Here is a 25,092-nt window from a genome sequence, read left to right as displayed (position 1 = left end):
TGGGGAACAGTGTGTATTTCCAGGCCTTTTTTCCAAGTCAAGTTGTCCTTTCAATCTTAGTTGTGGAGGGTGCCGTTCAGCTTCAAGTTGTTGTCCTTTCAGTCTTAGTTGTGGAGGGTGCAGCTCAGCTCCAGGTCCAGTTACCATTGCTAGTTTCAGGGGGTGCTGCCCACCATCCCTTGCGGGAGTCGAACCGGCAACCTTGTGGTTGAGAGGACACGCTCCAACCAACTGAGCCATCTGGAGCTCAGCGGCAGCTCAGCTCAAGGTGCCGTGTTCAATTTTAGTTGCAGGGGGCGCTGCTCACCATCCCTTGCGGGACTCGAGGAATTGAACTGGCAACCTTGTGGTTGAGAGCTCACTGGCCCATGTGGGAATCGAACCGGCAGCCTTCGGAGTTAGGAGCATGGAGCTCTAACCGCCTGAGCCACCGGGCCGGCCCCTATTTTTCCTACCTTTTATGACTTTCTTTTCTTCTTAGTAATCATCTTCCATCGGTCTGTTTGTAAGTAGTCTGCCTACTTCCTTGTTCTCACCATCAGTATTTGTGTATAGACATATTAGGTTCCTAAAACTGATCCTAGTTCCCACTCCTTGCATGGTTTTTAGTTCTTGTTGCTTTGTTTTGTCCATTTAGGTTTCTTCCATGAGGCTTGGCTTCTCTGGAAGGGGAGGCCCATGTGAATGGGACCCTTAGAGGTAATTAAGAGTAGCAAGGAGCCTGCAAAACCCCCAGCCTCATTCTGGGCTTCAACTTTCTTACTATGTGTCTGGTCATATCATCTACCTCTTCAGAAACCTCAGTGGTCTCTGTCTACCAAATTAGACCTGAGTTCCTTTGCTTGGCATTCAGGGTCTCAGCCGGCCTTTCCAATTTTGTCTCCTGTTGCACTTCATTCATACTGAAGCCTTAGTGCTCTGCAAGCGTGCCCTGTGCTTTCTGGACTTATGATTACCGTATTTTGCCATGTATAATGCGCACTCTTTTGCCCAAATTTGTGAGGGAAAAACAAGAATGCGCAGTATACAGGGTCGTGCTAATTCCGTATCTATATAAATGTTTTTAATTCTTTTATTTATGCTTATGAGTTAAAAAATGTAACTGTAGAAATCAGTAACGATATCTGTATGCAAAATAATACCCTGGAATACGATAATCAGTTTTGTTGAACTTACTACGGACTTGCAACATAGAGTTCTTCACCTTCTATGATGTGTAAATTTGTTAACGGTACATAAAATGTCTTGTACCTTGTCTCTGTTCTTGTGTTTTGTAATTATTTGTTACATAAAATTTCTTGTACCATAATATGTTGAAAAATAAATGCTAAAATTCCTTTATAATACAAAAAACAAGTACCTAAGTGTGAACAAATGAAAATTTGAGTTAAAACATTAAAATGAAAGATTATTTCCTTGAAAGTTTGGGCCAAAAACATGGGTGTGCATTATACACGGAGCACATTATACATAGCAAACTACAGTATGTTTTTTGTGGGTTTTTTTGCCTAAAATGCTCTCGCTCCTTTTTCTTCCAGTAACCTATTTCAAAATCTTGCGCATCTAAATCTTACCTATCTAAGACCCAGCTCAAATACTACCTTTTTCATGAAATTTTCTGTTTAACTCAACTAGACAAACCAAAGGAAACAGAATTCTAGAACTAGAAGGGACTCGTAACTCATCTGGTCCATTCTTCTCATTTTACAGATGAGAAAATTGATCCCAGTATCCCTCAATTAATTAGATGCATATCCTTTCTGTCTGCAGGCTCTCACAGCCAGCCCCATGCTTGTACTTTTCATTGGCTATCCTGGTCTCTTTTGCCTTACTAGTGAACACATCTTGTCCCCTTGACTAATTTATAAGCTCCTTGAGGCAAGACTTGTATCTTTCTCATCTTCACAGTTTCTCAGAACACACAGTCCATGTGTAGTAACAATATATTCAATTGTATGGAATATTTGGTCTGTGTTAGATTACTTGTTAATTGTAAATAAACAGAAGCTCTTTACCATAAAAACATCATTTCAATCAGTGTGTATGTTCCTTTAAAGTTGTTTAAAGCTTGATTTGTGTATGACTAGTCCCAGCTTACTACTATTTGAAAGAATAATGCTACTGTTTAGTGTGATTCAGCCTACATTTGCAATGGCTCATTAGAAACCTTAATATACATAAGAGAGTCTCAGGTATTTAAAACTTCAAAAATGTGAAAATAAAGTGAATGATTCATCAAGACGTTTTGTTGGGTCATGCCATGTAGCTATCTTTTAGTTATATTTTAACCTGTGGTCGGTCACAAACTAGCGGTATTGGAGAGCCAGGCCCGGAATTAGATAGCCTGCAGGAATGGTGGCCTTCCTCATCTCACATAGTAATAGGTTACAGGTTGCTGCAGAGCAGAGCAGGTCATATTTCAGAGAGCAAGACCACATTTTCAAGCATGTTTAGATAGCATTTCAATCTGTGATGGAATTTTATATTCATCTCCTTAGAATCCAGACAAAAAGGAAGCCCAGAAGAAATAATTGCTTTCCCTGTCATCCCCTCCATCTGTCTTTTCCAACAGTTTGTAATGCAAGCTGAAGTAGAGACTTTTTTTTTCCAGGGAGCTTTTGAGTCCTGTCTTGTCAACTCCTAAAGGTGAAAACCTTGCTGTCCAGCCCTGGCTGGCCGGTGGTTTGCTGAAGGGGGAGACTCTATTTGACTGGCACAGACTTGGGAGAATTATGGATGTTCCCAAATTCTGAGTTTTATAGGTCAAGAGGCCCCAGGTTTTTCTCTTCCCTGGGACAGAGGAAATGTTTGCTTTCAGGACTTTTTTCCTGAGCTTCTGAGGAACAGTGAGGAGGAGAGCAGTAATACGGACAAAAGGAAGTTTTCCTTTTATAAATTTCACCTTGATTGTGATCAGCCAGAACCGATATGCTTTTATCTGTGTAAATAAGGGGAAAGTATTTACTTCACATGTGCGGTGTCTTAAAAGACATTTTCAGCAGAAAAGTTCTTTTTTGAAAATCAGTGTGTCTGCCTCAATAATTATTTGTGGGGAAGGAGCGATTTAGAAATTGAAGACACAGTGAGGCAGTTTCTTTAGTTTCTTGAAATTTCTGAAATGCCATCTGCTTGGTGAGCAGTCTGCTACACATCCTAGAGAGCCAGCTGACCACCTTCTACGTGGGTGGACTTGTACTGGTCTAGTCTGTGACCTCTTCTAATCAGACTGTGATGCTCATACAAAGTTAATACAGCCCTGAATTCTCCCCATTTGTATCTGTTGAAATCATCAGGCAAAAGCTTTAACTAAATGCCCACATGTTTGAAACTTTGTGGATAAGATGAGTCAATTCAACAACTACTTGATCTGATATGCTGGGAAACTTACGTAGCTTCCAAAGAATTAGCTTCCCAAGAATTAATATGAACACTTGAACGTAGGTAGAAAGAGAGGTGAGTAGAGGAGTGGGTTAGAAGAACACAAAATTGTCAGTGAAATTTCAAGAGTGGCCACGCTTTGGCCAATTCCCAATAAGCTAACGGAGAATCGCTGAGAGAGGATTAGCCACCGAGCTTCTGTCTCTTCAATGGAGCTTGGCTGCCATGTAACTCTTACATCAGAGCAAGGCTAATTAGTCTTGGGAGGAGAAGAGAATTAGTACAGTATTCCCCCCTTATCTGTGGGGGATATGTTCCAAGACCCCTAAAGGATGCCTGAAACTGTGCATAGTACCGAACTTGAACCTCTTCACTTAAAGGAAGCACTTTACGGCTTCTCTTTGGCGTGTATGACTTGCCAGCATCACTACTTTTGCACTTGGGGTCATTGTTAAGTTAAAAAAAAGGTTACTTGCACAGGCACTGCAGTACTGCCTGATAACCCAGACGGCTAAATGTGACTTACAGCCAGGTAGCGTGTATAGTGTGGATATGCTGGACAAAGGGATGATTCAGGTCCCAGGACGTGCTGGATTTCATCTTGCTACTCAGAGTGGCATGCAGTTTCAAACTTAGGAATTGTTTGTTTCTGGAATTTTCCATTTAATATTTCTGGATTGCAATTGACTCCAGGTAACTGAAACCACAGGAAGTACAGCCACAGATAAGGGGCAATACTGTATTGCTACCTCCAGCTCTGCTCACTAAAACTTTTAGAAGAAGGAAATCTTAGATGTTTAGAAATCCTTTCTATGATATCTCTACCATTTCATTATCCTGTTTCTGCTTGGACACTTGTGGTGATGGGGAACTCACTACTTTGTTGTTCTACGGGACAGTCTATTCCAGTTTTCTAGACCTTTAATTGTAAGAAATTTCTTTCTCAGACTGAACTGAAATAGTATTAATAAAATACACCTCATTATAACTTCTCATTGATCTTAGTTCTGCCAACTGAACTGGTGTAAGCCTAATCCCTTTTCCTTATTACAGCTTCTAAAATTTAAAATGGATATTGTGTTCCTTTTCTAGGCAAATCGTTCTTAGTTTCTTTAACCTTATGATATGATTTCCAGACTCTTTATTATCCTGGTTGCCTTGCAGTTTGTCAGCACCCCTCTTAAAATGTGGCTCTTGGCCGGGAATAGACAGTATTTGAACATACAGTGGGACACCCTCCCGCCTTGCTCTAAACTGGGCTTGTTAACCTGGGAACTGGGAGTCCGGGGTGTCTGTCAACTCCTGGAAATTAATTGTAAAATTTTATGTGACAGCCATATTTCTGAAGAGAAGACTTCTTGATTTTTCTAGAATCTCTAAGGAGTCTGTGACTCTTCAAAAGTTAAGGGCCATCGATCTAGACACTCTTCTTCCATTACTTTGGGTTGGGTGAAACTTTTGGCAGCCATATCACACCACTGGCTTCTATTGAATTGGCAGTTATCTGAAACTCCCAGGTCAAGAGTTGCAAACAGATTCCTACAGAGCTAAGAAAGTAACCTAAATGGCTTCAGCAGGCCAGTATGCATCTATATGGATCCACTGGGGGAGTGAATGCTGTCTAAAGGGGACAGCCACAGCTCAGTTCTAATCAGTTGTTGCCACGTCTGAATGCAAACCTGGAGTTGCCAGATCTATCAGTTTTTCAAGAGAAGCCAGACATCCAGATTTTTATGTGACGCTCCCAATTTTTAAATGTTGGCTTAGTGTTTTTCACAAATACTGCAAACGCCAAACAAAACACATCTGTGGGCCAACAGTTTGCAATATCTGCCCCAGGTCTTTTTTCATATGAACTGCTTTTAAACTCTTCCCTTCTCTGTTTGTTTAAGAGATTCTTTGAAATTAAGTGCTGGACTTTATGTGTCTCACCCCTGATTTCATCTTGCTAGTTCTGCTTGATTGTTCCAGCCTGTTGAGACCTTGTGGAACCTTGATGCTCTTCCCATTTTCTCATGAGCGGATGTGCCAGAGATGCCTTCCATGTCTTCATTCAAGTTGTAGATGAAAAGGTTGAACAAGACGGTTCCAAGCCATGTGGCACGCTGTTTGAGACTTCTTGTTCTTCTCTTTCTTGTCCTCATTTTAGTACAAAATGCCAGGCCAGAAAACAAAAGATTTCGTCCTGTCTTCAGTATCCGTCCAGGGCCATATTTCTTATTTTTCCATGTCTTCGTTTTCCTCAGAACAGGAGGCTAATCATACTTGCCTTCTTCTCTTTTCATAGAGATATAAAGATTTATTAATTAAATCAGTAAAGCATGCTGCCTTCCAGGGAGAAAATGTTCCTTGCTTTTCATGCTCAAAATTAGCATATCTAATTCAGGCATTAGAACAAAAATAACTGTGCGCTCCAAGACCCGGAAGTAGGTAGATAGTGGGACTTCACAGCACAGCATTGATCTTCATCATGTGGGATTTTGACTCTGTAGTTGTCATCTCTCTGGCAGGATGATTTGAATCCTCTCCCTCCATCGCTTTAAATTTATCCTTTCTCTCATCCTCTCTTTGGGTGGAAAATGACGTCCAATGATGGAAGAAAATAAATGGCATCACTATTAATGGAACCATAAATAGTTTGGAAAAAAAAAAAAGGCAACTGTCACTTGTTTTCTCCTACTGAAACATAGTAAATCTAAAGTAATTGAGCTTTTAAAGCACAGGCTCAAATTTTTCCGTTAGTGACCGAGAATGGCTAGTCATTTTTGTTTTCCTTTAATTTTTTTGAATTATATTTTTCAGAATGTCTGCAGACAACACTAAACTTCAGAAACTGCAAAGGCCTAATGTAGTCGATAATATTGTAATAACTGGATGCGGTGCCGGATAGGTACTAGATCTATCGGTGATAGATGGGAATGGGGGTGGGGGCAGGGTGAAAAGGGAGAAGGTATTAAGAAATACAAGTTGATAGTTAATACAGTATGGGGAATATAATCAACAATGTCGTAGAGATCATGCAAGGTGCCAGATGGGCTCTGGACTTATCAGGGGGATCACGTCCTAGACTGTGTAGAGGCCTGACCACTGTGCTACACAGCTGAAGCTGAAGTAGAATAATACTGAATGTCAACTATAAATATATAAATATATACATAGTCACGGGATGTGGAGCACAACATAGGAAAGACAGTAGCTGGTATTGCAACAGCTATATAAGACGTCAGAGGAGTAATAGCTTGGGGGGCGGGTTATCATTTTATGAGGGGTTTGAATGTCTAACTGTTACGTTGCTTTGTATACCTGAAACTCATAAAAATAAAATTAAAAAGAAAGAAATTGCTTAGACCTGAGATTGACCTGGGAGTGCGGAAAGATTCAGTGGGGCAGTGCTGGAGGCGGGTTGTAGTTCAGACTCTTGTGGGGGCACAGTGTCCCTGGTTTTAATTGCGGATCCCCACCATTCCCTAACCGGGATTTCTTACTTCTGGTGCAGAGGTCAAGGTTGGCTTGCCTTTATTTCATGAGTTGAATCCAAGTGACTGTTCAGTTTTGCCTAGAGCACTATTGACTAGAGCTGAGGCAGAGACTTCTAGCGTGTCTGTCATGTGGCACTGTACTAACTGGCTTCAGTCCTACCTCTATGCTTCATCCTGTGAATTGCACATGAGCCTCACCAGTACTTTTAGGCAGAGTGACATGTCTACTTCATATTGGAACCCTTTGCTACTTATCCTCTAAAATCTCTTATTTTTAGACAGCCTATAAGGAATCCAAACAGCTGTATCTTCTTGTACATAGAGGAGAGCCTCTGTGCACAAGAATCTCTAAGAATTGGGGCAATTGGACGCTGTCACTAATGTAACATTGGTTGGCAAGCTGGTCAAGTGAAATCTTGAGCTTCGAATTTAAATTTTGGCTCTGCCACTCTCTGTGTGACCTTGGACAAGTTACTTAACTACTCTGAGCCTCACATTCTTTAACTGTGACATGGTGATAATAATACCTACTTCAGCGTGGTGGGGATTAGAGTTAATTATTGAAAAACACTGAGCACAGCGTCAGGCTTAGTCTTGCTTGGTAAATGGCGGTAATGCTGCTGCTTATTATGGAACCCACTGGAAGAGCAGTGTTCCTAACTCTGTGTATCCAGGCATTTGTCGAGTTCCTGTGGCTTTTCCATCAGCTCCACTCCTTTCCATCCCTACTTCCCTGCTTTAAAGCAACTCTACGTTTACTGGATTTGAAAGGGTCCTTACTGTCCCCAGTGTGCTGTTCTCTGTGAAAGAAAATTGCAGCACAGCTTCCCTCTGTCCAAAAAATCTGCTGTTGCATTAGAGGAGGTAAAAGGCCCTGTTCCCTTGTCCTGTCCTTCAGACCTACACCAGACATTTGCCAGGTTTAAGGCTTTTGAGGGGTGGGCTTGAGCAAGGGTGAGGGTTATCAGGGCTTCATGGTTTTCCTCCAGCGTCCACTAATCTCCTCCACATCTGCACAACAGAGGGATGCTCTTTCTGGTCTCCCACTCTGCCTGCCGTTTTTCTCATGAGCACCCAGTAGAGGTCTTCTCAAAGAGCCTGAGAGTGGGTGCAAACTGCTTTATGTGTGCAGCTCTCAGAAATTCTGTGCTGTTGCACTACCCCCACATTTGGCCATTAGTAATTTGTTAAAATTTCTAGTTGATTCCTTCCTACCTGCTTGTATAGCATCTCTGTCTTCCTCTTATATTCTGCCACATGTGAGACTTCCTTGGGCGTCCCCATGTCTCCTTGAGGAGCCTGTCCTTCCTTGGATCTCAGGATACTTGGTTGCCTTCAGTTCTCTGATGGGTTCAAGAAAAGTTGTGATTTTTGTAGTTTATTTCATTTTCATTGTTAATGTCAGCACAACCCTCTTTCTAGCTTTCTGCATCTTAGGCAGAAGCAGAACTGACCAATGAATTTTAATGTACCAGAGTATAATTCATTAATAAGATTTCAGATTCCATATTCCATATTAATAAGATTTCAGATTCCACATTTCACATTCCATAGTGCAAATGTTTAAGAATCTGCCACTTTTCAAGTTTTGGTGTAGCTTCAAAGGGGATTATCAACAAGTACCTGGCCTCCCTCTTGGGGGCCCGGCACACAGGGGTGCGCTCCGCGGGGCACTGCGGAGGCTGGCGCGGTGTGTACTGCTGTGGCGCATGGAGGGCAGCCCTCGTGTCGCACTGGAATGGGTCCTGAGTTCCCCTTTTGCTTCCACACTCCAGGGCGCCCCCTTGGCCTCCTTGGTGTTCGCCCACCCACCGCCCGTGGTCAGGACCCCGCCCAGTTCCCCACGCTCAGTGGGCCAACTTGGAGGAACAGCTTTGTCCGGGAAGCGGCGCCAGGGACACGGGGCATTGCGCATGCAGAGCTCCAAATTCAAACAGCTGTGTCCAGAGGCCGGAAGGCGGGTAGACCTGGAGCCGCCGGGGCTAGGGGACTCTCTATCCAGGAGGCAGCCTCTCGGGAGCCATGGGGCTCCCCTCTGCTCAGCTCCACCATCATCTTCTACCTGGCCATCTAGGCGGCAAGCTTCCAGGTGCTGGAGGAGCCGCCCTGGAAAGAGGCTGAGAGAAACTACTGTTCACAGAAACTTCATCTACTCAAGGAGTTCCCACGCCTAGGCCGGGAGGGCCGGACAAGATCCTGCAGGTGGTGGCTGATGCTGCAGGCCAGGGCGGCGAGCACAGCCCACCAGACCTTCAACAACTGGAAGTGACCCAATGAAATGTTTTCAGCCGCGGCCATCACTACCATCAGCTGTGGCAACATGGCCTCCAAGACCCCGCTGGGCACCTCTTCTGTGTCTCCTGTGGTCTCTCTGGGCTGCCACTCCGCCTGATGTGGATCAGTGCCCTGGGCACGTTCTCCCGGGGACGTGCAAAGAGGCCGGGCCAGTTCCTCACCAGGAGAGGCATGAGCTGCAGAAGGCGCAAATCGCAGTGCACCGCCATGTTCACTGGGGCGTCCTGGTCCCCCTGGTGATCCCGCCCTTCGTGTTCATGGTGGCCGAGGAGGAGGACTATATCAAAAGCCTCTACTACTCCTTCATCACCCTCTCCACCATTGGCTTCGGCGATTTGGGGGCCAGTGTGAACCCCAGCGCCAACTACCATGCTCTGTACCGCTACTTTGTGGAGCCCTGGATCCACCTGGGGCTGGCCTGCCTGTCCCTCTTTGTCAACTGGAAGGTCAGCATGTTTGTGAAGCTCCACAAGCACATTACGAAGCGGCGGTGGCAGTGGAAGGAGTCCTTCCAGAGCTCCCCACACTCTGCACATGGCGGGGTACACAGTGTTTAAGGATGTCAACATATTCAGCTTTCTGTCCAAAAAGGAGGAGACCTACAATGACCTCATCAAGCAGACTGGGAAGAAGGCAGTGAAGATGAGCGGGGTGGGGAGGGGTGGGGAGAGGGTCCCGGGGCTGGCGCCAGGGCCGCAGGGGAGTGGGCTGCCAGCCCTTCGGGCCTCCCTGGCCCCTCTGGTGCTCTACTCCAAGAACTTGGTGTCCAGCTTGAAAGAAGTGTCTCAGACACTAAGGAGCAAAGGCCACATGTCCCGGCCCCCCAGTGAGGAGGCCCCAGGACGGCTCCCCAACCCCCAGCGGTTCAGCATCAGTAAGGAGGGGGAGCCGTGGGACGCCCAGGACACCCGCTCATTTTCCAGAACGCCAACATCACCTTTGTGAGCGAGGAGACCAGCCTCTTGGGCGAGGAGACGCCAGGTCCTCGCTGGAGGACAACCTGGCCGGGAGGAGAGGCCCCAGGAAGAAGCCAAGGCTGAGGTGCCCGTGAATGTGGGCGAGCTCCCCTCGTCAGACAAGCCCACCTTCGCCAGCACCGAGTCAGAGCTCTCTGTGCTGTATGAAGAGCTTATGAACGAGCACAACAGGGCACACTACCCCCGAGGCACGTAGGCGGGGCCGGCTCCCCACTCTACTTTTGATGGCTTCTGGTCCCCTCGACCTGGGGCATTCCATGGTAGCTGGGACCCCCAGGAACTAGAAGTGGGAGCCAGGGGCCTTCCTCACTTTCCATCCCCTCCAGCTAGATGCTACCTGTCAAGCATGGCGCGTGCCCAGGACAAGACCTCTGTTCTCCAGCTGCACGGGCATCCTGGCAGTGGGAGGTGTCTGTCCTGAGCACCGCTGGTGCATTTGATGGCTCAAAGACATGTATTGGCTGGCAGGACTGGGCTTGAAGAGGCTACTACGTGACTCCTCGCCTCATCATTCGGTTGAGAATGTCACATGGTTCTCTTAGGCTCGGGCCGCGGCCATTTGAGTTTACCAGTATCCATGAGCTCCTTCTGTGTGCCCAGCACTGAGCTAGGCATTTCAGAGAGAGGAGGAGGCAGTGTGAGACCCGGGCCCTGCCTCTGCTGCAGGTACAGCTGATGTGTGAGGGCCTCAGCAGGAACAGGGTCCTGTGTGGGGTGAGGATTTCACCGCCCCCAATCCCACCTGTCTGCCTGACTGGCCCCTACTGCAAAACTCTGTAGGGAAGAGGTCACCTCGGGGAAGGGACCGAGGAGCTAATGGGTGGGTGCTGCACCACTCCTGATACAGAGGACCCAGAGCAAGTCACAGGTGTGCCTGGGTCCTAGTCCTCTTGTGTGTACTGGGAGCAAGCCAAGGCCAGAGACCAGCTCTCTGTCTCATACGCTTTGGCAAGGAATGGTAGATGCCGGCCCTGTGCCTCCTGGGACGTGGTGGAAGCAAGAGAAGGTAGCAGGCCATGGCCCCGAGGCTGGGGCTCCTGGAGCTGCCGGAGGGAGCTCAGCGCTGACTCATCTTCACCCCACCCCCCTTGTCTCCTCTGTGCCCAGAACAAGGCCCTCACGGCTCCCCAGGGAGCTCTGGGTGCACACGTGGGGAATGGCCAAGTATGTGAATCAAGCTCCTCACTCCAGCCACTGTTTCGCGCGCGCGCGCGCGCGCGCGTGTGTGTGTGTGATTTTAATGACAGTGTCTCTAGTTAGTATATTTCTTCATCCACTTACTCAGTAAATGTTCAGTGAGTGCTTTCTGTATGCTTGGCACTACTCTAGGCATTGGAGGTGATGCAGTGAACAAAGGAAAGACCCTCACCTTCTAGAGCTGACGCCACGTGGGACGTTTTGTCATTTCTAGATCCTTTAACTATTAAGGAGTTCTCCTCATGACCTTGGTTCACTAAGCTTGTTTGCCAGAAAATAGATGTTACATTTTTTTTTTTTTAGATGTTACATTTTAACGTAGGCCTTTTCAGCGTCTACTGATATGATCATGCTTTTCCATTTCTTTATTAACTTAGGATTTAAAAATATATATATTTAACCTTCCTTAAATACCTTTTGGGTCATTGTCTATTGGCCTTTTAATGTATTGTTGAATTCTGCTATTTTTATCTGGGATTTTCTTTCATGTTCAAAAACCTCATTCCTTTGTTATGACTGAATGATGTTCCATTGTGTGTACATACCACATTTCGTTCACCCGTTTGTCTGTTCATGGACACTTGGGCTGTTTCCACCTCTTGGCTGTTGTGAACAATGCTGTCGTAATCAACATGGTCGTACAAATATCTGCTCGAGTCCCTGCTTTCAATTCAGTTTATACCTAGGCATGGAATTACTGGGTCATTTGGCAGTTTTTAATCATTTCAATATTTAATCTCTTTGGAAACATTGTTTTTCCATATTGTTCTGAACTTTAATAGATTTCTTTTTCTGCTAAGTAAGCATGCATTCCTATTTTGTCCTCATTTAGTCCATACAGACTGTGTGTTTCAGATTAGCTATAGGAGCCTTAAGTTTCTGTGTTAAGTACCTAAGGATAGTGATGGTGGCTGTCCCTACCCCACCCCCAAAAAAGAAAACCACCATGTTTATTTCTTTTAGGTAGCACGTCCAGCGGTTGCAGTACTTCCTTCCTGACCTTAGAAACACATCAAGTCCCACTGGCGTGCAACAGGATTATTGAAAATGGTTTTAGGAAAACAGGGTGCCAAGAAGAAACACTGACATTTATTATTCTTCTGAGCCATCTCCATATAAACTGGTACTCTTCAGGAGCCAAGGAAGAAGGTCAAGCGTAACTTTTGCCATCTGCTTGTTTCCATGTTACAGGCAGTCACAAGTTGAAACTAGAGTTTCTACATCTAAAGAGGAAACTGCCATTCATCACTACTGTAACTGCTCTGGCTATTACCCAGGTTACTCTTGCTTTTGAATGCTAGTAGTTAGTGACTTTGGAAGGAAAATTCCATTCTTAGTTTGAGGTTGCCCATTAGAAAAATTGCACTATTACTGCTGATGGCAAAGCTTTCTGGATTTCAGGTCCTTGACACAAGAAGCCATTCAGCTATGTTTCAACAATGGATGGGAATTTGAAACTCTGTCTTCACGTAAGAACTTGACCTCTTTTTTTTTTCTCTTCCCTCTTTCATGGAAATACAGGATTTAGAACAGTATGAATTCAGTGCTATAGTGGTTCTGTCAACATTTCCATAAATCCCCGTTTTCAGGAGCCTGTAATATAGCTATAAAGTTTCCTTTGCTCTAATTTGGACTCTGATGTTTCCCCTAGAAGGGGATTAGTTTTGCTAAACCAGATATGATGCTTTGTTAGTCTGTTTGGTTCGGTGTTCTATAGTCGTCTAGCTTTAAGCTCTAACATATACAAGATACTTAACCGTCTTGATATTGGATCACATGTCAGGATTTCTAATTTTCGTTTCCATGTTATATTGTGGGCTCTCTGAATAGATGCTGCGTTCATCTCTAGGTATTGTATACGATACCTAGAATATGGAGGTTAGGCAGAATATGTCAGTGCTACTCATATAATGGCCCCCAACTAGAAGGGGGACATTTCTTCTGAACATACACTTACTGACAAGTAAATTTAATGATCCAAATACTGTCTTTTTTAAAGCAGAACAGGTGAACTGAGGGGTCTTTACCCCATCTCAGACCAGATTACTCACCCTTGTCTCCTTGTCATACTTCTGAACTGTTCTTGTTCCCAGTCAATGGGAACAGTAGGGACAGGTAGCCGACTCTTATTCTTATGATATTTATGCTCGGCCAAGTGCTACACTTAGACATTCTGATCTTTGGAGATTTCTGGTGACTGGTTTAGCATATTGTGGTCAGCTTCGAGTACAGTTGTCAGCTCTGGAGTTATTCAGATCTCTAGAATTAAGAATGTACTGTTGTAAAACTAATGTATCTTTCTTGATTGATTCACTGTAAGCAAAGCCACATTTTGAGTTGCTTTGGCAAAAGGTACATCTTGGGTCATTTGTGTTGATCTATAATGCTTATATTATAATATAAATATGGCCATCTTACATTCTACAAAATAGATTTGCAAGTATTCTTTTACTTAATCCTCACAAAGATGTGGATTTGGCCATAGAGATGTTATTCGCCCCCATTTTACAGATGAAGAAAGAGGCTCAGATCAGTTCTGCGACTTGCCCCAAATCACTCAGTGAGTTAATCACAGATCCAGATTTTCTGATTCCAAGTATGCTACATACTTGTCCATCCCAAATTCTCTTTTGAAATAGTGACAAACTTTAAGAGCAGGTTTGGGAGCTACTTTTTTTCATGGTGGAATCTGAAAAGTTAACTTGTTCACAAGGAATCCAAGCAGTGACAGTGACCGTGGCCTCATTAACCAGCTGGGTCCCTCTCAGCCTGAGGAAGAAACTGGGCTGCGAGAGGAGCGCAAGGATGAAAGGAGCCAACTGTGTGTACTGCCTCCCTGTGGGACTGAAGAGAATTAAGTGAAATAGGAGAAACTCACTCAGGTGAAGCCTTCAGGGGGCTTCGTAGCCTTAGGGCTTTTGATACAGAGGTATCTCTCAAAATCCAGGTGAAGGAATATCCAGATGTCACCACAGAAGGGTGTTTTCTATCGAACCAAGACCCATAATATACATGAGTTACTAAGGGACTAAAATGAGGAGTAATAGTAAGATATGGGGGATCAGAATTGAACTTGGCCGCTGGGAAGTCCTAGCTTTTTGTAGGAAGTAGTTCTTTTGTTAAACTTGGACAAATTGTTCCTTTTAATGTGCCCCATTTCCTAAAGTATTGAATTTCTGTACCTTTTATTGAGCAAAAGCAGCCGAGACTTTTGCTTAAACATTTTCTTCTCTTTTGCCATTCAGAGGTGTTGCTTTAAATGCAGTCATTCATCCTCAAGGGTTGCATTTCATCAAAGGAAGCTGTGCAAATGCATTCACCACTCCTAGCTACTTCAGGGCTCATGTATTTTAAGCTATGGGTGATAACAGATATAAGCAGAACTTTCAAATGTCAATGTTTAGTCTTGTTTGGGCACTGCTGAATTTGTGTTCCATCCTCGTCTCGTGATTTTTCACTTCTGGCTTGTCTCCCGAAAACAATAAAAATGAACTCTTTGGTTCACGTTTGCAGTGGATGTGGTTTGCAGAAATCGTAAATAAAAGTAACTTCGGTGTAACAGAGCATTTTAACAAATAAGGTGAGAATTACTCCAGTTGCTCTTTACCTTCTTTCGGTTCACAAACTTAGAAAGAAATCTGTGCTTTAAATAAAACCCCTTTCAATGCAAGGTTTCTGAATGGGCTGTGGAGGGATTAGTGTTAACACCGATGATTCTCATCTGGTGGGGGCCCATCCGGCATTTGCCCAGGGCTGGCAGACCTAGAAGGACACAGGGAAGCGTAAGGCTGTGCACATGCAGCCATCCACGGCTGTGAGAATCCGGTAGCCTGGGCCACTGTTTGGTACCATCGTTGGTAGTGGGCTGCGTTGTCATTATTGCCAAGTCTTCATAAAGCATCTCTGTTCCCAGCTGGCGATGCCCTGCTTCCATAGCAACGGCTCTCTGTCGTTCCAGAGGCCAGCAGTACCAAAAGAAGGGACATTTCATAAATACAATTTACTTACTCGTCGGTGTCTGCCTTCAGTGGAAGTCACAGGGGCCGCTGTTTAGGGCTCATCAGATGTGGAAGCCTCAGCAATGTTTTTGCTCTCTTGAGGGATCCTTCGCTTTCCAAATGATGCTGGCATTCATTACTCAGACCTCTTTGTATCCGTCTTATCTTACAGTTTTATCTCTTTCTTGCATGTATTCTTTACAGCTCTGTAAAAACACGTCCCCATCTAGTGACCTTTTTCTCTCAGTATAGAGCAAGTACATGTAGTAGGTACTCACTTTTTATTGAAGGACTGAACCAGAGATTGAAACTTTTCAGTCTTTTCAATTTTGGAGAATGTCTCATTCTCAACATAGTTTGAAGAGACCATCCCCTGGGTCCATGAGCCGTTCTTATGCCTGTAGATGTTGAACTTAATCATCATGCTTAACAAAGCTCTACCGGGTGGGCCAACACCTCTGGCTCTTCTTAGAGGGATAGTCTCATCTGAAATAGCGGCAGTCTGTCTAGGAGATCTGGGAATACTATTAATAGTGGCCATTTAGTGAGCCCCTGTTATGAGCTGAATCCTTCATGAGGACTCTCAGTTGCAGAAGACAAAAATCCCAATTCAAACCGCCCTAGACATAAAGGGGGATTATTCAGAAGGCTGTTGTGTCTCGTTTTGAATGAGAAGTGAAACAGTCAGACCGTGGCAGTGTCGTGTCACAGCTGGGCTTGTCAAACAGCTGAAGCCTGGGACTGGAATATGCTCAGGGTTCTGTCTACCTGGAGACCAGCCTCCTCCCCTCCTGAGGTGCCGTCCTGCCGTCTCACTCAACTTCACATCTTGGGGCTTCCACCACCAGAGAGAGATGAACGCTTCCCCAATTCATTCTGGAAAGTCACAGGAAAACTCCACTTAGCCCAGCTTGGCCCTGACCTGCTTCTGGGACAGCAGACTCTGTAAGAACACAGTGAGAGGAAGATTCCCTGGAGAAGGAGGGGTACTGGGTAAACAGTTCCAAGGTGCTCGCTACTGAGCCCTGTGTTCCTTTGTAAAAAAGTCTTTGAGGTAGGTGCTTTTCTCCCTGTTCCAGCCATGGTGAGCCTGCGTCTCCTGGAAGTGAAGTGGCTTGACAGAGATGGCACAGTTCGCGACGAGACCACCATTCAAATCCCAGTCTGCTGGTTCCAGAACCCTTGCTTTTCACTAATACAGTTCATTGGTTTTCCAAACAGGAGGAAGGGAACCAGCAGACAGATGTAAAGTTGGACGACAGAAATGATAGCAGAATAGTGGCAAAATGTTTTCTTTCTGGCAATCTTGAAAAATTAGCATCTCATTTTTTCAAAGAACATAAAGCCACACAGTTCTGAAAATCGTCGACCTTTCCCTCCTTCCTGGCAGTGGCAGCAATGGGGTCTCAGTTTAAAATCTCTGAAAGACCGCCTGTGGACTCACAGGCTAAAGGCAACATAATCCTCTGATAGAGCAAACTGCCAAATTCGATGCGTCTAAGAGCCAGAGGGGATGTTAATTTCTTAAAGCATTTCCGTTGACTCAGATTTCCCTCTGTCTACACAGGGGGCAGACAACAGTTCTGGAAAAAAAAAAATTTAAAAAGACGAAAGAAGAAAACGGTAGAGTCTGTGCCAGGTTCCGTGCTCCTTATCTTCTGAGCACGTGACCTGGGCGGGGTTGGTAGCCTGTTCAGAGTCTTATTTCAGGACGCAAGGAAAATGAAGAATAATGGTTCCAGTTAATGATGCACAAAAATACAGAGATAGCATAATTGGTTCTGCTGAATATTCTGGGCTCGCTCAGTGGGTTGTTTTGCAGAATTTGAGTTACTAAAGAAGACCACTACAGGAACTCTTACCTAATAGTTCTGGTGCTTAGTTCAGAAACTCCGGTAAGGATAGATTGAATGCAGACATTTTTGGGTGATTAGTTCTGTTTTTAATCCACATACAGCTTGGAATGGAAAAGTAGCCACCATTTTATTTTAAAGAGCGTCTAGGGACAGTGCCAGAATCTTTCTTGCAGCACATTTTCTGATGAGCCAGGTAGTAAAAGTATTTTAATGTTTTTAAAAAATAAAATCTTAACCTTTTGTAGGTCTTAGGATTCTTCCGATTACAGAATGCTCTTCTCCCTGTGGAATCGATTACCAGAGATTAGATATAAAATATTAGAGTATGTGTTGAGAATGGACTTGCTCGATGGAGTGAATGCTTCAGAAGAACCTTTTTAACTCTAGAAAATGAATTATATTACATTGCCTTGATTTTCGTACATTGTTATAACAAGCAAAAGTATTCCAGCCTGAAAAAAAAATCTGGCAGACGGTTTATTTTTCTTTAAGACTGAAATGTAAGATAGTATGCGTCTTATTTGTTTGTTGGAAGAAAAAAACTGGTACCTTCAGCAGAGATACTAGTTGGTTCTGTTAGCATGCCAGCTTGAGAATAAGAGAGAAGTGGAGAGAGAAGCCCTTTCTCTGAGAAGGGATCATGCATTTCTTCAGACCTTAGCTTGGCCCTTTTGGCCTTTCTTAGCTGCATATCTTGTGTCTTAGCTGCAATATCTTATCTTGTTTGGCAAAACCCGGTGGTTATAATTCCATTTAGTGTATCACTATAACATAGCATGACGTGACTGACGAGATCACAGAATTCTGTGTAAGGCATGCGCAGAACGGTCAGTCCTTTCTGGTGGGCAGTTGCCTGCAGAGGCCGCTGGAGTGCTTTTTTACACCACGACCCAACATTTTTCAGAAGGCATCGGTGGGTTTAGAATTCACTGACTCCTAGTGGCATCCTGGGCACTAGACGCCGTGTCAGCCAAATAGATAAAGTTGCAGGACTTGTGAAGCTGTGTTTTGGAACCTTTGCTTTTAGTGGTGCCTGGAAGTCAAGGAATGCCGTGGGTGGCAGCACTGCCACTCTCTGAGAAGTGCTCCGTGGTACTTTTATCAGTTGGCAAGTATTTGTGTAGTTCCCGCTGTGCTCTAGCTTGACTTCAATGCTATAGGTGAGGTGACCGTATGATTTATCACCACGGTCACTTTTGAGAGTGAGAAGGAGCTATTTATTAATAATTCTGCTGACACAGGTGTCATAAACTGGGCCTATCATTGTGGCAACTAGAGTGGATGATTGCTTGAACTCTAACGGATAGAAGAATGCCATACATATGCTTGGTCCACACTCTGAAGGAACCTTTCAGCCCAGTTAGAGGGCTAATCTTTACACACTAAACAGTCCAGGAACGGTATTTAAAAAGTCCTTATTTTCTCTAATTGTCCCGTTACTCCCACCACCTACCAAATCAACTTCTCCTCTTCTGTATCAACCCACCGGAGGCATGTGCAAGCATCTCTCATCTTTCAAAATCGCCCCCTTTACCATTGCCCCATTTTTCTTGTTTTATAGCAAAAACTTCTTGAGAAAATACTCTATACCAGGGGTCAGCAAACTTTTTCTGCTTAAGGGCCCGTTAGTAAATATTTTGGACTTCGTAAGTGCCATGTGTCTACTCCTCGTCTCTGCTGTGGGGTGGTGAAAGCAGCCACAGACAGGGCCTAAACGAATGGGATTGGTGTGTTCCACGCAAACGTTATTTACAAAAGCAGGTGGCAGACTGGATTTGGCCCACGGGCCACCGTTTGCTGGGTCCTGCTCTGTCCTCACTGTCTCCACTTCATCACGTCGTCCCTGCTGAGCCGGCTCTTGTGAAGGTCGCCGGCGACTTCCCTGCTCTCAAATTCAGTGGCAGCTCCATCCTAATCTTACAACCTAAGACACAGTGGCTCTGTTCCTCCACCTTCCGACACTTGTTTGGCTTCTGGGACACCACAATCCCTGTTTTTCTCTCATGTCACTGCGGGTTTTTCTCTTGCATCTTTTCTCCCTCCTTCTTTTCTTCTAGACACGAATATTGGCATACCCGAGGGCTCAGACCTGGGCCATTTTCTTTCTCTTCCCTTCTTGTTCCTTCTCTACTCTCTTCCCAGATGACATCTTCCAATCCTACAGAGTTAAATAGCATCCCCAAACTGATGACTTCTAAAGTTAAGTCTAGCCCGCACCTCTCTTCCAAGCTTCAGACTCACACGTCCAACTTGGTCTCCACCTGATCTCAGATAGACGGTGCACCCTAACGTACCGAGATGGGAACCCTGGATTTTCAGTGCCACCACCACCTCCCACACACACCTGCCTAGTAACCTGTTCCTTCCCCTGTCTTTTCGAGTTTAGTAACTGGAATAATTCACTGGCTTTTCAAACCCAAACCTAAGCGTACTCCTTGATTCTTCCCTTTCCCTCATCATCCACATCCAGTCCACCAGTGAGTCCTGCAGATTATATCTTCTTATCAATCCCAAATCGCTCCCCTTCTTCCCATCACCACTCGCCACCTAGTCTTAGACCTTCACCATCTCTCACCTAGACATCTGGAGCAGCTTCCTAATAGGTCTTTCTCTCCTGATTGCACTCCTGTCTCTGTATGGTCCCTTCCCCCCACAGCAGGAGGGTGGCCTTTTACACATGTAAACTCCTGCCAGTCCCTTGTTAAAAAACTCTTCAGGGGCTTCTCATTGCACTTAGAACAAAATCCCCCATGCTTTTAAGCAGGCCTTTGAGAGCCTTTATTCTCCAGTTTCTGCCTCCTCCTCCAAATTATTTCTTAACACTTCCCACTCCAATACCACCCTGCCATCCACTGCCTTCCTTTTCGGTCCTTCCAAACACCAAGGTCCTTTCTGTATCAGGGTGTTTTATGTGCTGTTCTCTCCAGTTGGAGTTCTCTTACTCTAGATCTGCAAATCCTGACTCTTTCTCATCCTACAGATCTCAGTTCATTTGTACTTTCTCAGGAGACCTTCTATAACCATCATCCGGGTACTCTCATCACACTGCCTAATTCCTTCATTGCACCTGTCACACTCTGAGATTGTCTGATTGATTGATGGATTGTCTTCCCAATACTCCTCCGCCTGCCACTTCTCAAAGTTATGTTCCTTGAGGAGAGGGACCATGCCTGTCTTGTCTACCTTTGGATTCTCAGTGCTTAGAATATGCCTGGTACATGGAAAACAATAAATATTTGTTCAGCAATTGAAGGAGTGAATTAATGAAATACGGACTAATATAACTGCCACCGGAAGTCAGAGTAACAGCTTAGATATAGGTGTTTTTCAGTTACAAGACAATGAAGGTCTGTGTTGCTGGAAAGTGAGAATTTATTTATGATAGAGTATGGATTTGAAAAATAGCACATTCTTTAGTACCTGCCACTCTTATAGCTATTATTTTAAAACGCTCTGGCCCAAATAGTAAGTTATGAAGTTGTGACCTCCTTCAGAAAGATGTCTTGGACCGCCCTTCCTTCTCTCTCTGTCTTCCTACCAAACAAGCCCCGATCGCCAATGGACTCTCTGGGTTCCCACAATGCACTGTGCATATCTTTATCATATCTCAGTGTTCTTAGGGTTTATTAGCCTATCTTTCTACCTTTCTGTAAACTTCTTGAGAGCAGGAATTATGTTTTTTTTATCCCTGTAGTGTAGTGTTTGTTGATTCAAAAAGTGGATATTAAAAATGGTTCTAGTTCTTGAGGAATATAGCCAAAGAAAAAATGACTCTGTAGTTATCTCAGAAGGAAAATTTGTAATCTGGTGTTTAAAAATATATCTGAAATAATCTAAAAATACATAGTTTATTAAGAGACCATCATTGAAAAGTATCTTTCTTAAATCGAGAGGGGAGGGAATATATGGAGGGCTTTTGCGGTAGATGAAGTTCTTCTGAAATAAATAAATAAATAAATTATATATATATATATATATATATATATATATATAAAACCCAATAATTGATCATAATTTACTATTATGGTTGCAACTTTACAAAATTTGATGGCGTGGCAAGTGAAAAAATTTTTCCTGTCTAATTTCCTAGGTTCATTAACCCAGCACTTTTTTCCCAGTATGTGAAGATTGCATAACTGAATTGTGTTGCTTTAAAAAAGGTTTGCAGTTGAACTGTTGGCACAGCCATAACCACTATGGCTAATGTATTGCCTGACTATCCCTGAGAGCAAAGATGGAATGTGTGTCTGTGTTTGTGTACATCGTGATTGACTGGTTATAAATTCAACTTAATAAACGTGTACTGAATACTTACTGTATTATCCTGGCACTACCCTAGGTATCGGGACATCACAATGAGTGAGACGTGTCCTTGCCCTCCGGGATCGCATAGTCCAACCAAAAGATAGAACCACAAAAACGTATTACAAATGTTAAGTATACGTAAAGGACCACGGGCACCCACATGGTGAATGAATTGATTGTACTGTGTGCCTCGTGTATGTTCATGGGAGAGGGTGTTGGAAGGAAAGAGGAAGTCGGGGGAAAGGATGGAGAAGAAACAGCGTAGGAACGACAAAGCCATAGGAACTAGCCCATAGGAAACGACAAAGATTTGCACGCAATCAGTGGAGCATTTAAAGGTTCACTCCTTTTGGTTATAAACAAATATCTGATCATTTATTCCTTATCACTTTTATTTTGTTAGAACTTGATTTGTCATAATATTATGAAATCCAAGGTTGTATGTTATAGCAGTAAGCAGTGCTCAAAAGAATTTGGTGTCTGGTTTTGAGGAGGTGAATATTAGAAACATGGAGAGAATTGTTTTAATTTATTTTTAATTATCGCTGACATACAATATTATATTAATTTCAGGTGTACAACAGTGAATAGACGTTTATATACCTTATGAAGTGATCACCATAAGTCTAGTATCCGTCTGTCACCATACATAGTTGTTATATTATTGACTATATTCCCAGTGCTGTACATTACACCGCCGTGACTTACAACTCGTAGTTTGTACCTCTTAATCCCCTTCACCTTTTTTATTCATCCCCTCCCACCCCGTCCCCTCTAGCAACCATCAGTTCTGTGTTTATGAGTCTGTTTCTGTTTTGTTTTGCTTGTTTTGTTTTTTAGAGTCTGCTTATAAAGTAAAATCATATGGTATTCATCTTTCTCTGTCCGAGTTATTTCACTTAGCATAATACCCTCTAGGTCTGTCCATGTTGTCGCAAATGGCAAGATTTCATTCTTTTTCATAGCTGAGTGATATTCCAGTGTGTGTATGTACCACTGCTTCTTTATCCATTCAGCTGTCAATAGACACTTAGGTTGCTTTGTATCTTGACTACTGTAAATAGTGCTGCAATGAACATAGGGGTGTATATATCTTTTCAAATTAATGTTTTAGTTTCCTTTGGATAGATACCCAGGAGTGGAATTGCTGGGTCATGAGGTGGTTCTATTTTTAATTTTCTGAGGAACATTCCTATTGTTTTCCATAGTGGCTGCACCGGTTTATAATCCCACCAACAATGCAGGAGGGTTCCCTTTTCTCCACATCCCTACTAACGTTTACTCTCTGTTGTCTTTTTGAGAGCAGCCGTTCTGACGGGTGTGAGGTGATAGCTCATTGGGGTTTTGATTTGCGTATCCCTGATAACCAGTGATAAGGAGTGGGGAGGTGGGATGATTGCGTTGGGATTCACCCGGGGAGTAGCTGAGAATAGGAAGTGTCACAGCGGGCAGGCTGAGAGGTTGTGTATGAGAGGCAGATGTTGTCACAGGAGAACAGTAAGTACACCAGGGGTTCCCAAAAAATGTATACACATGACTTGTATTCATCTTTTGTTATCAGTAGATATTGAGGATTACAATTTTAATAGAGTATTTTCCTTTCTTAAAATGTGTATGCATTTTTTTGGTACCCTCTGTATATGTATATGTGTATCTATACACATATACATAAAGGCATTTGCTCAGGTTGGCCATATAGCTGGAAATAAACCTAATATTCATGCAGCTTTTTACGCCAATTATGTCACTAAATTTTCTCGACGACCCTGGAAGGAGGTGCCATCATCACTACAGTTCAGACAAAGAAACGGATGCCCAGAAGGTACAGCTGGTGTGTGACAGTGGAGGCAGGCTGGCAGATGGAGGGTTTTCTCATGATACCACGGCTCTTTCAGGGGTACTAAGTCCCGGAATGAGAACGACAGGATGGGAGGACGCTCAGAGGAAACAGTTGTGAGGCAAAAACGTGAGGCACCTCTTTGGGGTGGAATGGGGCTGAGAGGAGCTGCGCAGTGTGACCCAATCCTATTCTATCGCCCCTTTTCCTACTCTGCAGGTAATTAATTTGTGGCTGTGGTAGCAAAGCCACCTGTTGTTCCAAGACCAAACTTTCCGATGATTAAAATGTCTGTGTCCCAGTGGCAGAAATTACAAGTAGAAAGCTCCTTTGCTCACAAACCTTTGTAGATACAAGTAAAGAGATCCCGCAGAGCAGACGCACGCTGCCCCAGGAGGTGGTGTGAGCAGCTGCTTGAATGGTGTCACCTCAGACTTGGCAGCACACGGGCTAAGAAATGACTTCTTCAGGAGCTTCTGGACCTTCATTGCAGAAGCCATAACATAGTCACATGCCACACCTTAGCCTCCTTGTTGCCACATGTGAAACCCCTGTAAATCCCAGTGGTGGAAGACATAAAAGAAAGCCATGTTTGGAATTGAGCCACACGCAGGGCAGGGCGTTGCAGAATAAGAAAGAATTCCCCGTATCAGAAGAAGTGGACGGTTCGGGAAACCTGGGAAGGGAAGGGAGATACAGTCCCTCCATCTAAACAAGAAGGAATTTCCGGGAGAGGAAACCACCTTAAGTTTGCTTTTGGAGGATTTTTTCTTTTTTTAAGCAAAAAAAGACAGTATGTGAGTTCTTGGTCTAGAGGTAGCTCTTCCAGGGGGTACAGCTGACTGCAGAGGTTCACATACTTTCGTCAGGGCTTTGTCATTCTCCCTTCATCTCAGCTGCACTTTCCTCTTTCATCTGTGATGGTGTCCGTCTCAAGGCGGCTGGCTGTTTTTCTGTGCAGGCCGAGATGGCCACACACAGCTCTAGGGTTACACTGGCCTTATCATTACATTTGTCAAGGGCTGTGCGGCCCGGTCAGGACAGGCCACTCTTAAATCCAAAGTAAATAAAGTGCTTCGGATGGAACGAAGCGTGAGTTCTGTTGGCTGCTGCATCACTCATAAGTACATGTGTTCCACATGTGTGTGGCTTTTATGCCCTCCCGAATCCCTGAATATTGCTTCCCCTGCTCGCAGACGCTACTGTGGGTTGTAATACTTCTAATGCGTGGCATCCATCTTTATAGGTTTTTATCTCAGTGGAAACATTTGGCTCTCTGTTCAAGTGTCCCTGTCTAACTTCATCTCGTTGGTTTCCAGATGGGGCACTGTAAATGTCTTTAAGCCTTGCCACAGTGCTGGAGTCTCCGTGCACAGTTGTGAGTTTTTTGGAGGCACAAGTCTTCTGGAACTTCCAAAATTCAGATCTCCCTCTTCCCCCCAACTTTGAGCCTCCTCTGTCTTTCTACAGGTTTTGAAGGTTACTGCACACATGGGCACGCGCACACACGCATGTGCATAGCCTGTTTATTTGTTGTCATCAATACGTGTGGTAATCACGGAGATAGAGGGAAATAGTTTACTTTTTAAATTAAAACTTTATGATGCATATTGGCAAGAATCCTGTGTATTTGCCTGTATCCAAATGCTGGACTCTGTCTCTACTACTTTCGTCCAGTAAAGTTGTCAGCATAAGTGCAATGAATCAAGAGGGCTTTATTAATTTTCTTCTGAGGCTGGACTTGATTACAGTGTAGGGACTGGTGCTGTC

The 25,092-nt window shown here is 44.2% G+C and overlaps 1 protein-coding gene across 2 annotated transcripts in view; it reads left to right on the top strand.

Annotated features, from left to right (window-relative positions):
• VPS53 (VPS53 subunit of GARP complex) overlaps window positions 1-25,092 on the top strand; it is a 149,010-nt gene that overhangs the window by 29,476 nt on the left and 94,442 nt on the right. The gene's annotated exons all lie outside the window — the stretch shown is intronic.

Source organism: Rhinolophus ferrumequinum, chromosome 21 (genome assembly GCF_004115265.2).
Source record: "Rhinolophus ferrumequinum isolate MPI-CBG mRhiFer1 chromosome 21, mRhiFer1_v1.p, whole genome shotgun sequence".
In the NCBI taxonomy this organism is placed as follows: Eukaryota; Metazoa; Chordata; class Mammalia; order Chiroptera; family Rhinolophidae; genus Rhinolophus; species Rhinolophus ferrumequinum.
Note: the sequence above shows the minus strand (reverse complement) of the source record. Positions and strands in the feature narration are given on the sequence as shown.